Raw genomic sequence first — 16,717 nt, forward strand, 5'->3', positions numbered from 1 at the left:
ATATATAAACCCATAAGTGTTTATAGCTATGAATAACATTGATTTTTAAAAGGGAAGAAATTTCTGCAATATACAACAAAATGGAAGAATCTTGAAGATATTGTGCTTAGTGAAAGAAACCAGTCACAGAATAAATAATTCATGATTCTACCTTTCTCAGTTATCAAAATAGTCCAAGAAGAAAAGAATAAAATCATTGTTTCCAGGGAATAAGGAAGAGGGGAGAAATAGGAAGTTACTAATCAATGGATATAAAGTTTCAGGAATGTCAGATGAATAAGTTCCAGAGATCTGATGTGCTACATTTTGTCTATAGTTAATGATATTTTGTTATACACATAAAAAACTATGTGAAGAGGACAGATCTCAGGTTAAATGTTCTCACAATGATCCAGGAAAATCCAGTGTGAAAGAACTAACTGTCATAGGTGAAAGGTGCCAGGAGAGAGAAGAAAGGACACAGACACAGGATTGCACACAGTGCGAGTTATTAGGGACTTTATTATAGAGTCATGGTCAAGAGTGGCATCAAGACCAGTGGTTCCTGCAATTCGAGCCAGAGAAAGGAAGCTTACATAGTGGTCAGAACAAAAGTGACTTTCATCCAAACAAGAATAGACCTGGTTTTTTTCAAGGTAACATCAAGGATCAAGGATGTCAGGCACCTCCTTGGCTCTGATGATAGCAGGGTCCAATCATAAGTTTCACATACCAGGATAAAGTTTTTGTTGATTTGCAGTATTCTGGAAAACTGAGGCAAAACAGACCAGGGTTACTCATGGGCAATGATAGCAGTTATGACTCAAGATGGCTGCAGTATGGTTCAGCTAGATCTCTACTCCACAATTTTTTTTAATTTTAAGAGAAATAATTGAACACAATTTTTTCTATATTTTTATTGGTGCATTATAATTATACCTAATGGTGGAATTCATTGTTACAAATTTATACATGCACGTGATATTATAATGCAATTTAGCCAACATAATTTCCCCCTGGTCCCTTTCCCCTACTCTACTAATCTCCCTTCAATTTTCATGAGATTCCCCCCAACACATACATTTCTTTTGCTTTTTCCCTTCTAGCTTCCACATAGGAGAGGAAACATATGACCCTTGGCCTTCCAAGTTTGACTAATTTCATTTAACCTAATGTTCTTAAATTCCACCCATTTCCCTGCAAATGACATAATTTCATTTTCTTTATGGCTGAATAAAACACCATTTTGTACATATACCATAATTTCTTTAACCATTCATCCATTGGTGGACACCTAGGCTGGTTCTATAGTTTAGCTATTGTAAATTGTGCTGCTTTAAACATGGGTATGCATGAATGGCTATAGTATGCTGACTTTAATTCATTAAGATAAGAACACAAACATTTTTTAAAGAAAAATTTTAAAAGAGTTATCTATGCTTGTACATTGAACAACAACAAAAAATACCTCTGAACTATTCACCCCAACGTTTGGAAACTGGCATCTTACATGTAGATGTGTGCCAAGTCTTTGTCTCCAGTTATTATCTGAGTTCTAGGACAGATTTAATTCTTGACTCTGATAATTATACCTGAAGGCCACACACTGTCATCTGAGAATTATTATATCATGCCCACATATATGTCCCTAAAGTTCCCTACTTCATGTAATAAGACCCAGGGTAATGAATCTGGGCGATGGATAATTACTACACTTATGCCTTGGTCTCTTGACAAATCTCTTGCTCCAATGTCAACATTTGAAACTCCAGATCCATTTCTGGTTTGTGTCCAAGTTTTGAAGCTAACTATTTCTTTTGTTTCTTTAAAAAAAAAAATACCCATGGCCTTTGATTTTCCCTTAATCAGCTTCATTCATTAAGATGAAACAGGCAATGCATACCTCCAGACAACACATCCCTTTGAACACTGAAGTAACATCAATTCACAAACGTAGAGTAGTTTGCATATACAAAACTTGTCCAAGAATGTTATTACCCCTATCCTTTTAATAGCACCCCTATGAAGCTGAAATTATAAAACACATTTGATACAGATTGAAAAACTGGTATCAACATAGTTAAAAGATTTGTCCATTGCCGTACACCCAGCGACACAAAGAGGTAGAAACTAACCTTAAATGTTCTTAAGTCCTGCTCACACTGAAGGAAACAAACAAGTTCTCAAAGTGATCTGTTTTTGTACATTAAATGATTGCAAATATGAAATCCTTTGTTCTAATCTTCCATCTGCTTTAATGAAAACTCAGATCCTATCTTTTTTTTATATTGGTTCTAATTAGTTATACATGACAGCAGAATGAACTTTGACACATCATATATAAATGGAGTAGAATTTCTCATTCTTCTGGTTTTATATGATGTAGAATCACACTGGTCACATATGTACGTAGTGTAATAATGTTTTATTCAGGGCTGGGGATTGGCTCAAGTGGTAGTGCTCTCGCCTAGCATGTGTGAGGCACTGGGTTCGATTCTTAGCACCACATAAAAACAAAATAAAGATATTGTGTCCATCTAAAAAAATAAAAAATAAATATTTAATAATAATAATAATAATAATAATGTCTTATTCATTCTACTATCCTTCCTATCTCTATACCCCTGCTCCTCCCTTCACTCCCCTCTACCTAAAGTAACTCTATTCTTCCCTAGCCCCACCCTTGTTTATTGTGAATTAGCATCCATATATCAAAGAAAACATTTGGCCTTTGATTTCTTGGTATTGGCTTGTTTCGCTTAGCATGATATTTTTTTTTTAAAGAAAGAGAGAGACAGAGAGAGAGAAAGAGAGAGAGAGAGAGAGAGAGAGAGAGAGAGAGAGAGAGAGAGAGAATTCTAATATTTATTTTTTAGTTTTCGGCGGACACAACATCTTTGTTTGTAATGTGGTGCTGAGGATCGAACCCGGGCCGCACGCATGCCGTCAAGCGCGCTACCGCTTGAGCCACATCCCCAGCCCCTTAGCATGATATTCTCCAGCTCCATTCATTTATGGGCAAATGCCTTCATTTCATTCTTCTTTAAGGCTAAGTAATAATCCATAACATATATATCACATTTTCCTTATCCATTCATCTGCTGAAAGTCACCGTAGTTTAGTTATTGAGTTGAGCTCCTATAAACATTGATGTGTCTGCATCACTGTAGTATGCTGATTTTATGTCCTTTGGGTATTAACCAAGGAGTGCAATAGCTGGGTCAAATAGAGGTCTCATTCCAAGTTTTCTGAGGAATTGCCATACTGCTTTCCATAATGATTGCATCAATTTGCAGTCCCACCAGAAATGTATGAGTGAACCTTCTCCTCAGCATCCTCACCAACATTTATTGTTGCTTGTATTCTTGATAATTGCTATTCTGACTGGAGTGAGATGAAATCTTAGTTTTGATTTGCATTTCTCTAATTGCTAGAGATATTGAACATTTTTTCATATATTTGTTGACCAAGTGTAGTTCTTCTTCTGTGAATTATCTGTTCAGTTCCTTAGCCCATTTATTGACTGGGTTATTTATCTTTTTGGTGTTGCATTTTTTGATTTCTTTATATATCCTGGAGATTAATACTCCATCTGAGGTGCATGTAGTAAAGATGTTCTCCCATTCTATAGGCTTGCTCTTCATGTTATTGATTGTTTCCTTTGCTGAGAAGAAGCTTTTTAGTTTGAATCCATCCCATTTATTGATTCTTGATTTTACTTCTTGTGTTTTAGGAGTCTTGTTAGGAAGTCAGATCCTAAGCTGACATGATGAAGATTTGGGCCTACCTTTTCTTCTATTAGGCACAGGGTCTCTATTCTAGTGCTTGTCATTGACCCACTTTTAGTTGATTTTTGTGCATGGTGAGAGATAGAAGTTTAATATCATTTTGTTACATGTGGATTTCTGATTTTCTTAGCACTATTTGTTGAAGAGGCTCTCTTTTCTCCAGTGAATGTTTTTAGCACCTTTGTTTAGAATGAGATAACTGTATCTATGTGGGTTTGTCTCTATTCTGTACCATTAGTCTATGTGTCTGTTTTGGTGCCAATACCATGCCATTTTTTTTTAACTATGGCTCTGTAATATAGATTAAGGTTTGGCACTGTGATGCCTCCTGCTTCACTCTTCTTGTTAAGGACTGCTTTTGCTATTCTTGGTCTCTTATTTTCCCAAATGGATTTCATGATTGCTTTTTCTAGTTCTATGAAGAATGTCATTGGGATTTTAATAGGAATTGCATTAAATCTGTATAATGCTTTTGGTAGTATGGCCATTTTGACAATATTAAATATGCCTACCAAAGAGCATAGGAAATCTTTCCAACTTCTAAGGTCTTCATCAATTTCTTCCTTCAGTGTTCTGTAGTTTTCATGGTAGAGGTCTTTCACTTTTTTGTTAGATTTATTCCCAAGTATTTTTTTTAGACTATTGTGAATGGGGTAGTTTTCCTAATTTCTCTTTCAGTAGTCATCATTGATGTATTGGAATGCATTTGATTTATGGGTGTTGATTTTATATCCTGCTACTTTGCTGAATTTTTTGATTTCTTTATATATCCTGGAGATTAATACTCCATCTGGTGCGTGTAGTAAAGATGTTCTCTCATTCTATAGGCTTGCTCTTCATGTTATTGATTGTTTGCTTTGCTGAGAAGAAGCTTTTTAGTTTGAATCCATCCCATTTATTGATTCTTGATTTTACTTCTTGTGCTTTAGGAGTCTTGTTAGGAAGTCAGATCCTAAGCTGACATGATGAAGATTTGGGCCTACTTTTTTCTTCTATTAGGCACATTTCAAAAGTTTTCTGGTGAAATTTTTTTAGATCTTCTAAATATAACATCATGTCATCAGCAAATAGTGATAGCCTGAGTTCTTCTTTTCCTACTCGTATCCCTTTAACTGCTTTCTCCTGTATAGTTGCTCTGGCTAGAGTTTCAAGGACAATATTGAATAAAAATGGTGAAATGGGGCAACCTTGTCTTGTTCCAGTTTTTAGAGGGAATGCTTTCAATTGTTCTCCATTTAGAATGATGTTTAGCATATAGAGCTTTTACAATGTGTTGAGGTATGTTCCTACCATCCCTGGTTTTTCTAGTGTTTTGAATATGAAGGGGGTGCTATATTTTGTCAAATGTTTTTTTTCCTGCAACTATTAAGATAATCAGATCCCATATCTTAATTGGTCTATTTCCTCTGTAGATCTGAACCCAGAATATGACTATCAACCCAGGGAGACAGTAAAGAGATTAACCTGGTATAGGGGAACTCTGAGAAAGTCACAAGTCTAGTTTTGGTGACACCAGACCTGAAACCCAAGCAAAGCCATCCGCCCAGTGCTCTTTTCAAATGACCATATAAAACCAACTGTTAAGTCCACTTTCCACAGCCTGCTTTCTGGACCTTGCCATTGTAGATGTCAATGCTCAGGTTCTAGATAGGGATTTGGTCTCAGAAATCATATCTTAAAATTATATATAAAGTTTTTATTTACAAATGTTTTCACTATGTATTTGATCCTCAAAATAATAATGATGGTAAGTGATATTATTTCATCCTCATTTGGCAACTCTGAAGTACAACCACATTCTGTAAGTTTGAGCAATTTGCAGAATCCTCTGATGGTAAGGATATTGCCCTTTCTACATTTTTATGCTTCCTTTTCAATAAACTAGTGATAAGAATTAGTGCCAATAAATAACTTAACATTTTGATGAATCTGTTTCATCTCTGCTATACTGTATTTTTAATATACTTGCTGTTACATGGTCTCCTCTTTCATTTTAATTTATGTTCATTTCCTACATCATTACAAGCTTATTGTTGATATAATTTTCCATAACTGGTTAAGACTCTACATGTTCTTAAGAAGTTGTTCAAGGAGTTGTGACAATACTTTTTAAAAATTTTCTCTTAGAGATAGATCCTTACATACGTGGAATCTAACTAAAAAGAGTTAAGTAGGAATATAAATGAAAAAAGGCAGCCAAGAATTAACAACTGCCAAAGGTTGAAGTTGAATGCTGGATGCATACAGTTCATTTTCCTTGCTACTCAGGTATTTTGATATCATCTAAGATAAAAATTTTTTGAAAAAGATAAACATTGCATCATTTAACTGCAAAAATGTGTCACAGATTTAGCATGTTGTTCTCCATTCTTGACCCTCTACCTCTGCCATGTAAACCTGCAGTACCCGCCAAGGATATTGGCCACCTTCATTGGTTTAGGCCTTGGTCAAGATTCTCTCTGAGCAATGGAATGTCAGCTGACTGACAAAAAGTTCACATTATGATTGAAAATTCAGTTTTTCCATTACTTACAGTTATACCTCAAGGAATTAGACAAAGAACAAACTAAGACTAAGCCCAAAGATGGAAGAAGAAGGAAAATAACAATGATCAGACCTGAAATAAATGAAATAGAGATTAGAAAAACAATTGATAAGGTCAACAAAACTAAGAGTTGGTGTTCTGAAGGTATGAAAACAACTGACAGGGCTGGGGGTGTGGCTCAAACGGTAGCGTGCTCGCCTGGCATGCGTGCAGCCCGGGTTCGATCCTCAGCACCACATACAAACAAAGATGTTGTGTCTGCCAAAAACTAAAAAATAAATATTAAAAAATTCTCTCTCTCTCTTTAAAAAACAACTGACAGACCTTTAGCTATAGTAACAAAGAAAAATAGAGATGACTCAAAATCACAAATGAAGAGGGCACATCACAACTCATACAACAGAAATAAAAAGGATCACAAGAGGGCTGGGGTTGTGGCTCAGGGGTAAAGTGCTTGCCTCGAATGTGTGAGGCACTGGGTTCGATTCTCAGCACCATATATCAATAAAAAATCAAGGTCCATCAATAACTAAAATGAATCAATAAATAAAATTTAAAAAAATAAAAAAGGACCACCAGAGACTACTATGAAGTGTTATATACCTCAAACTGGATAACCTAGGAGAAATGGATCAATTCCTAGAAACATAACCTACCAAGAATGAATCATGAAAAAGTAGAAAATATGAATGGGCTTATAACTGTAAGTAGATTGAGCCAGTCATCAAATCTCCCAACAAAAAAGGGTCCCAGACCAGATGGTTCATTGCTAAATTCTCCCAATCATTTAAAGGGAATAGCAATTCTTCTCAAACTCTTTAAAAAAATGAACACTTTCCAACACATTTTGCCATGTGCCAAGACTAACCTGATGCTAAAACTAGACAAGGACCTGACCTGAAGAGAATGGTACAGGACAATATCCCAGATGAATATAGACACAAAACTGTTATTTTTAAAAAGTTAAAAAAAAAATTTAAAAGGTCTGTTTTTTTTTTTAGGACATAGGAAAATGTGTATTCTAGTTGGCAGGTGTAATTTACAGAATCATGAAGAAAGTGCACTGCAGCCATCATAAAAATATATAATTGATAGCAAGTGATAAACACAATAAAGAATATGATGTGCTAGGTGCAGTGGCACATACCTGTAATCCCAGCAGGGCAGGAGGCTGAGGCAGGAGAATCACAAGTTCAAAGCCAGCCTCAGCAACAGCAGGGCGCTAAGAAACTCAGTGAGACCCTGTCTCTAAATAAAATACAAAATAGGGCTGGGTATGTGGCTCAGTGGTGGAGTGCCCCTGAGTTTAACCCTGCTACCCACCACCCAAAGAATTTAATGTTAATGTAAACTTAGTGTATGAGGAATGCATACCCTTAGTTCTCTATACTGTAGTATGAGGACCCTGTTGAAATAAGGAAATATATTTATAGCCATAATTTACTATATACATTTTCAAATACTATTGATCTCTCAGAATTTTTAGTTCTTATTTTTAACTTTGCTGATGTCAATCACTGAGGCAGCATATGGCTTTTCTAATTCAATATTTACTAAAAACTTGTCACACATAATGTCACATGCCTATTATCCCAGTAACTTGGGAGGCTTAGGCAGGAGGATCCCAAGTTTGAGGGCAGGCTGGGTAACTTGGCAAGTCCCTGTCTCAAGACAAAAAATTTAAAAGAACATGGGGCTGGGGATGTGGCTCAAGCCGCTCGCCTGGCATGCGTGCGGCCCAGGTTCGATCCTCAGCACCACATACAAACAAAGATGTTGTGTCCGCCGAAAACTGAAAAATAAATATTAAAAAAAATTTTCTCTCTCTTTCTCTTTAAAAAAATTAAAAAATAAAAGAACAGGGGATGTGGCTCAATGATACAGCACTTGCCTAGCATGTATTGAGGTCCTGAGTTCAAACCCTAGCATTAAAAATGTAAAAAACAAAAAAAACCTAAAGCCTGCAATGGCATAAGAAAGATGATAGTGAAAACTAGTGATGATGCCTATAGAAATTGAGATATTAGAACTAGTAAGCATTGAAATGCTCATAAAATTATTTTTCATAAAAGATGCATAAATATTTATAACAAATTTATATTGTTTGTTAGCTTTCAGTTAATATTATGATTGAATGTTCAATTTTTCCATTACTTACATTCAAAATTTGATCAGTATATTTGACACAAAAAGAATTCATGGTTGCTCTAATTGTTTTTGAGAAATAATTTGTTAAATTTAATTTTTAACTTGACAAAGAAGCATCTTTCACTAATTCAAAGATGCGTTAGGAGTCAGCTGACCTTGGAAATACTCATTCTATAGGATATACATGGAATGAAAAAGACAATCGTAGAAAAATGTTATTCTATAACTCAGCACCAATAACAAGAAGCAAAATTATTCAAGCCACAAAAATACAGACTAATGGGAGTTTAATGTGACAAAAAAAAAAGAATTTCAAGTAAAAAATATGGATTTTACCTGGCACTGAAGCACTTGGATGCTGAGCATGTGCTTAGCCTGGGTGGACTTCCACTGACTGATGGGCAAAACAGAAATGATAATTTCAACCTCACAAGACGTCTGTAAAGATGTAACACACTTTGCCCAATGGGGATAATCAGAGGTATCAAAATACATTGTGGTTAAAAGACACCTGAAAATAGAAAAAATGATCATCAGGGATATTACACATGATTATATCAGAGAATAAGAACACATAGGGCCATGAGTACAGTTCTTTTAAGAAATCAATTATAGTAACAGCTAGACTTTAATGAACACTTACCAACATCAGACACAGTACAACTCATTTAATGATCATTATCTCACTTAATACGCACAACTTTACAGGATAGTTGTTAATAATATTTACATTATGAAGATAAGGAAACCAGAGTTCATAGAGATTAAGTTTGCCAATGTCACACAGCTGGTAAGTAGTGGAGCCACATGACAGTCCCAGGTCTGTTGGTTCCCAGTATTCAAGTTTTTAACCCTACACACATTATGGCCAATTTGTGAACCCAAAGACAATCAGTGCAACTGTGTTTTCAAGGACCACAGCTTGTCACTGGTCAGCAAATAAAATTCAGCTTTAATTATGAGCATACCCGAGGTCCTTACAGATCAAGCCAAGTCTGACCAATGAAATTTTGATTTGACTCAGTATTATTTTAGTGTCTGTGAGTGATGCTGAGGACCAAGTCGAATATCTTGCGCATGCTACACAGTGCTTCACCACACCCCTCCTACATCAGGAGTATTTTAGAGTAGCTCCAACCCCACAGAAACCCTGTAGACCCTGGGGATTAGCTAGGAGTTCTGGTGTAGGTCTGTGTCCTGTCCTCTAGATCACTCAGGTCATTCTTACACACACACACACACACACACACACACACACGAGACCTTCAACTGGGGAAAGATTTGCTTCTTGGTCCTGAATTCACCAAGAGTGTCACTGATGAGACCAGTGGCAGAGCACTTGTCTCCATGCACTAGATTTAATCCTCAGCACCACATAAAAATAAATAAACAAAATAAAGATATTGTGTCCATATATAACTAAAAAAATATTTTTTTAAAAAATGAAGCCAAGAATTGTGCTAGCCTCTTCCACCTCTGAATAGCTGTGAGATAATGGCTCAATTACTCTCTCTGTACTTTGGTCATAAATGGAGACATTCATATCTATCTTGTTACTTGCGGAAATCTTTGGAAAATTAAATGAGTAATGATCATCAGCGCATTGCAGAAACATGAAATTCCTATAACAACTTGTCCTTGAGCTGCTGGGCATCCGGTCTCTCTCCACGGCTTATACTCAGGTCATCTATTCCACCTAATGAAATCCGTTCCTTGTTTTTAAAGAGACTTGGTCGTTTACTTATTCATTTGACAAACATTTATTCATTATCACACTAGAAGATCAGAAGATAATTATCTTCATCCTATCCTGCAAAAGATCATACATCTTTGAGGAATAAAGATATGAAGCAAATTACCATGAAATTTAATGTTTAGCCAGGTGCACAGGCACATGCCTATAATCCCAGCAACTCGGGAGGCTGAAGGTAGATGAACACAAGTTCAAAGCCAGCCTCAGCAACCTAGTGTTGTTTTTCAAAATAAAAAAATAAAAAGGGCTGAGGATATAGCTCAGTGAGTGCCTCTAAGTTCAACCCCCAGTACCAAAAAAAAAAAAAAAAAATTAAAGCTTTATTTTAGAAAGCTGTACAGGATATTCTACTTGATGCTCTATTGTATAAAATACTGAGAAATGAGATTGGCCATGTTATATTGTATCATGTGCATGTATGAATATGTAATATGAATCCTACCATTATGTATAAATATAATGTACCAATTAAGATAGGGAAAAAACTAAAATTAAATGAAACTTTAAAAATAAATAACAAAATTATCATAAAACTAAACATTTTACAAAGTTGTACAGGCTACTGTACTTGATATTCCAACATACATTAGAATGTATGCACTCTCTAATTGTGATCAGAACTATCAACTGTCCAAATCCAGATATTGCTATGTATACATTGCTACTTTGTATATAATTGCTATACTTTTTTGAATGTTAGAAGCATAACAGTTTATAAGAGGTACAGGAATATTGTGGCCAGTGTACTGTAAGACTCAGAGCTGACTGGAGCACAACCAGCAATAGATCATTATGCTTAGGGCTGCTGAACTGCAATTGCTGCCCTCTTTATCTCTATAGGAAGAAACCTCTCCAAAACACATATATACATACACACACACACACACACACACACACACACACACACAGAGCACCTTTATATAAGACAATATGCAATATGACCCCAGTGTATATTATGGGTCATGGAAGCAGGACCTGTGTGACTTCTGGACAATTTATAAATTCAGAATACCAGGGCTTATTATCTCAGCTCATTCTTACAAAAATAAAAATAAAGTCAATGTCCTGAGTTTAAATGCCACTCAGGGCCAGGCATGGTGGCCCACACCTGAAATCCCAGTGACTTGGGAGGCTGAGACAGAAGGATTGCAAGTTCAAGGCCAGTCTCAGAAAATTACCAAGACTCTAAGCAACTTAGGGAGACTATGTCTCAAAATAAAAAAGAAAAGGGCTGGGGGTATAACTCAGTGACAAAGCATCCCTGGGTTCAATCCCCAGTACCCCCCTCCCCCACAAAATGCCTTATAGGGCAAATTAACTTGGCTCCTTTTCCTGGTGATAGACCTTCTGGTTCCCTTCAGCCAAATCTCTTGAAAATGTGAAGTGACAAACACCAGCAAGAGTGCCCTGCATAGCACAAATAAACTCATCTTAGAATTATTAAAACCACAGGTGAGAAAACTTCGTGCTCCACAGTACTCTTTCCTCAAGTATCTGCTCTCTTTTGTCGTAGAAAATCCAGTGTGCCCCTCTTATGGGGGGAGAAAACCAAACTGGAGGGATCCAGTTCCATTTGCCCCCATTGTGGAGGTGCAGGGGTTTGTTTTTGTGGTTTCCCTGCTAATACATATGGACCATCTCCCGGGTAACGCCAACATCTCTCTTGCTGTCCAGGCTGCGTGTTTGCTCCACATTCCTATGTAATTCTTTCTGGGCATCCTGACAGTTCTGGAGATCTTTTAGTCTTTCCCTGTTGTCTCTCTGGCTTTGTTCAATCCCCCGATCATGGACAGAGTACTCATTCTTTCACTTTTGGGGATGGGTCCTAAACGTAGATACACCTTCCAACTGGCCCTTTAGGGACATCTTGGAACATCACACTGGGGAGAAAGTTAGCAACCATAAGTCCATAGGTGAGTGCTGTGGCTGAACAGCCCACCTAAGTCCCAGCTGATGACTAACACCAACTGCCAGACAGTGAAACTTCAGATGATTCCCGATTCCAAACACCAAATAACCCTCAGCCTCCAAGCAGTACCCGCTGATGACACTGAAGAGGAGATGAGTTGTTGTTCCCATGGCATCAAAAGACTAAGTTGCAGATTCTTTAGTGAAATAAATCATCATCGTTGGTTTTATTCAGCAAACCCAGGATGATTTGTTGTACATAGTGGATAGCTGCAACACCCTCAAATTTAAACATCAAAATTCTGGGTTGTAATTTACATTATAGGTATGCTAATCGAATTAACAGGGATAAACAAAAGAAAACCTTAATAGTCAAATTTTTCCTATCTTAAATGTCAGCTACTTAGGTGAAGGAAACAACAGTGTTTAAGAGTTCATTCTTAAATATCCTTATAGTTTCCACCCGGCTTCTGTGTTAACAGAATGCCTCGGGACTTTTTAACAGTGTTCAGTAATTTTGACAAGTTTGGCAAGGGTTGTCCAAAACACGGGATACAGCTAAGGTCTGCACAGGAGTCCCAGGGAGGGGTCTGAATTTTGGCTTAATCTAAAGCTAAACTATCCTCTCCTACTTAGGTGAGTACAGGAGTCCAACCAATGCCATAGAAAACATTCTAGTAATCATTAGACCAAGGGAGCCAACAGAAATAGGCAGCAGGGGCTGTTTAGGACTCCCTTACTCCTGCCTCTTAGTTTCCCAGTTCTCATTTGCTAGGCAGCCACTGCTGTTGGTTGAATGGGCAAGCATATATTTTATAGAGGATGCTGCCACTCAAACTACTGTGGTAATTCTACAGAATACACACACCAAAAAACAATCAAACAAACAAACAAAAATCAAAGTAAGAAGATGCTAAAGGTTACCTGAAGAGGGCCTGAACCAACAAGGTATAGTGAATGAATGGTATTGCCTATGAACAGGTAGGTAGAACTGTGTTTTTATTTTGCCATTTCAGTTCCATATATTGGCTTATCATTACAAGAACTCAAAAATGTTTGAACGATTACTATTAAGAGTAAAAGTAGATGTTGTGATGAGAATAAAATGTTGAATAAGAAATATACTTATTCTCACTGAGAGGGGTCCAGGGAGAAGTGAAGCATCATGCTTTCCTAGGATTTGTACAAATAATATGGGGATTAGTTCTTATACCCCTTTCCTTGCCATGTACTTCCCAAAGTCAGAGGAAATAATGGAAGCAATGGTACCAAAAGCTCCCCTTTCTTGACAGTTAAGTAACTGAAAAATGTACAAGTGGCTTTTTGTTTTTATTTTCCAATGTCATTATTTACCCCAGAAAACCATCCTATATTCCTTACCTCTAAATGGCAGTCAAGAAGATACTTACATAGGAGATGTCCCTACAATCGTTTCTTACTGTCAAGACCTAAGTTGCCACCTTTGTGGATCCAAGAGAAGAGGCCAGGGCCTATATATTTTCTCATTCACATTGTTGCTCTCCATAGTTTATCTAGTGAGATCTCTATTTTTCATCTTTAGTACATAAAGAAATACTTAAACTTTAAAACATTTTCTCATTTTACCAGCAAAAATCTTTTTTTTTTCTTTAAATCCAGGGGTGCTCTACCACTGATCTACCTCCCCATTGCTTTTTATTTTGAGACAGGGTCTAAGTTGCTGAGGTTGGCTTTGAACTTGAGATTCTCTTGCCTCAGCCTCCTGAGCAGGCCCAAGCATGCTCCACCATGCTGGGCCTCAATCTCCTTAAAGATCAAACCCAGAGGAGACAGCATCTTCTCTCCCATAATCCTTTCGTCAAAGCATTCAGTCTAGTCCAGATTTCAGTAAAGAGTCAATTACATTTCATCTCTGGATAAGACAATTGTCAATGAATTTGTAGCCATATGTAATTTACCACATTTTCTTGTAAATATTTTCATTATATGGATTATTGGTTTTTTCCTAAGATTTGTTGCCATTACTTTCTAGGTTTAACTTTTTTGACTACATAAAAAATTACCCTTGGGCTGGGGTTGTGGCTCAGCAATAGAGCACTCGCCTAGCATGTACAGAGGTCCTGGGTTCGATCCTTAGCACCATATAAAAGTAAATTTAAAAAATAAAGATGTTGTGTCCAACTATAACTAAAAAATATTTTTAAAAATTACCCTATGTGCAATCCACAGCTTTTTCTCCAATTCCTAAGGCACTCATGGACAACGGGATTCTTCAAAGTGCAGTCCCAGAACTAGCAACATCAGCAACATCAACTTCAGCATCACCTATTATATGTTATAAATGCAAATTCTCAGGCCCAACTTCAGACTTACTGAATCAGAAACTGGGAATGAGGCCTATATTTCAACAAACTCCCTTGGTGATTTTGATAGATACTAAAATTTTGAAATCACTTATAGAGATGTTACTTGATGAAAACATCATTTGAAACTAAGTCTCACAAGAAAGTAAATTTTGGTCAGGCACAGTGATCCATGCCTACGGGCTGAGAAAGGATTGCAACTTTGAGGCCTTACATGGTAATTTAGCAAGACCCTGTCTCAAAATAAAAAGGCATGCTGGGTGTGGTGGTCATGCCTGGAATCTCAGCCACTGGGAGGCTGACACAGGATAATCACAAATCAGAGGCTGGCCTCAGCAATTTTGCAAGTCCCTAAGCAACTTAGCCAAATCCTATCTCAAAACAACGGAGCAGGGATGTAACTCAGTGTTAAACTGCTCCTGAGTTCAATCTCTAGTACCAGAAAATTTAAAATACAAGAAAATAAATAAATAGGGCTGACAACGTAGTTCAGTGGTAGAGTACCCTTGGGTTCAAATCCCAGTACTTAAAGAAAAAGAAAAAAAAAAAGTAGGATTTTGTGGTATGTGTTTTTTCCAACTTAAAAAAATGTAAAGTTTTTAAACACAACAAATAGATTATTTACAGCACCTAGAGAAAGCACAGATAACACCAAAGCAAGCTAGTGTAGCTTACTGACTTTCATTATTTGATGTTCTTTTTTGGCTTAAAAAAATCTCCTTCATGTACTTGACCTGCAGGAGTCTTCTCTTCTTCCACCTACAATCTCCCCAGAGGTGTCTAAAGAATCACCTGTAAAAAGAACTTGTACTCTACCTTAAAATAGGGCCTACTATACAGCTCAAAAAAATACATTATTCTCTCAAAGGGACTCTTAATCTCCCTCACACCAGTGTTGCATGAGAAAAAATGTGAAATTTTGTTAACCCTGATACCATTTTCTGTTCATTCAATGGTTTCTCTGCATTCTTTCTTTCCTTTCATGTTTTTACTTGGATACCAGATATTGAAGACAGGAGCACTTAACCACTAAGCCACATCCCCAGCCCTTTCTCTTTTTATATTTTATCTTGAGACAGGGTCTCAAAATAAGTTGCTCAGGACCTTGCCAAACTGCTGAGGCTGGCTTTGAATTTGAAATCCTCCTGCCTCAGCCTCCCAAGCTGCTGGGATCATAGGCATGCACTACCCCACAGGCTCTTCCCCTGTACTTTTTTTTTTTTTTTTAGTGTATTCTGTAGTTAATTTACATTCAGGCTTTCCTGTTCTCTAATGTAAACTCCTTTAGCTGTACCCCAGAAGTTTTGATACATTAAAATGTTTATCATTCAGGGGCTGGGGATGAGGCTTAGTGGTAGAGTACTTGCCTAGTATGCATGAGGCACTAAGTTCAATCCTCAGCACCACAAAAAAAAAAAAAAATAAAGTTATTGTGTCCACCTAAAACTAAAAAACTTTAAAAAAGTGTTTATCACTCAGTGATCCATTATTTTCTTAATTAGTCCATCAATGGGAGGGATTTTTAAACTTCTAAATATGAAAATGAACTATTTCTGAATATGGAAAAATAAGGAATTTTGTTCTTATCTATTTTTACTATTAATTTTTAATGCAATGATCAGAAAACATGGTCAGGGATCAGTGAACTCTTTATGTAATGGGCCAGATAGTAAATATTTTCATAACTTACAGGCCACATGGTCTCCATTGTAACTACCCAATTCTGCCTTTATGGGAGTAAAGCAACCAAAGACAATTTTTAAATAAATTAATACGGCTATATTCCAATTCAAAATTTTCTTACAAAAAACACTTGGCTGAACAGATTCAACTTTGAACCATAGTTTTGTCCTCTACACAGCACCAAAATTTCAGTAATTAAGACCCACTGCACCTAGTATGTTATGCTCATGCTTGAAAATCAATTTTCTTATCCCTGGCCTGCTCTAGTCTTTAGGATTCAGGCCTGACTCATGTAAATATTTGCCTTTGTTATTTTGGTACAGTGATTAAGAGACTGGGCTGGGGAATCAGAAATATCTCAACCACCAAGTTTGACACTTGCCATCGGGTGATTTGAAAACAAATTATTTAATGTCTCTAAGCCTCAGGTTCCTCAATTATAAAGTGGAGAAAGTAATAGTACCTACCTCATGGGGTGAACATAAGAAATGATTCAACAAAATAATCCACATAAAGCACTTAGCAGAGCCAGTCGGACTTTAATCATTATTATTAGTAACATCAGCATCAT

At 36.7% G+C, this 16,717-nt stretch overlaps 1 long non-coding RNA gene across 1 annotated transcript in view; it reads right to left on the reverse strand.

The window, feature by feature from the left end:
• LOC124093277 (uncharacterized) overlaps positions 1 to 16,717 on the reverse strand; it is an 18,502-nt gene continuing 1,785 nt past the window's right edge. Inside the window, exons 2-3 of the long non-coding RNA XR_006851900.2 lie at positions 8,797 to 8,971; positions 1 to 751 (exon numbers count right to left, since the gene is read on the reverse strand). This is a non-coding gene — a long non-coding RNA (uncharacterized LOC124093277). The remainder of the gene's footprint in view (positions 752 to 8,796; positions 8,972 to 16,717) is intronic.

This window comes from Marmota monax, unplaced genomic scaffold (genome assembly GCF_021218885.2).
Source record: "Marmota monax isolate L192 unplaced genomic scaffold, Marmota_monax_Labrador192_F-V1.1 WCK01_AAM20220418_F8-fsc00038, whole genome shotgun sequence".
Taxonomy (NCBI): domain Eukaryota; kingdom Metazoa; phylum Chordata; class Mammalia; order Rodentia; family Sciuridae; genus Marmota; species Marmota monax.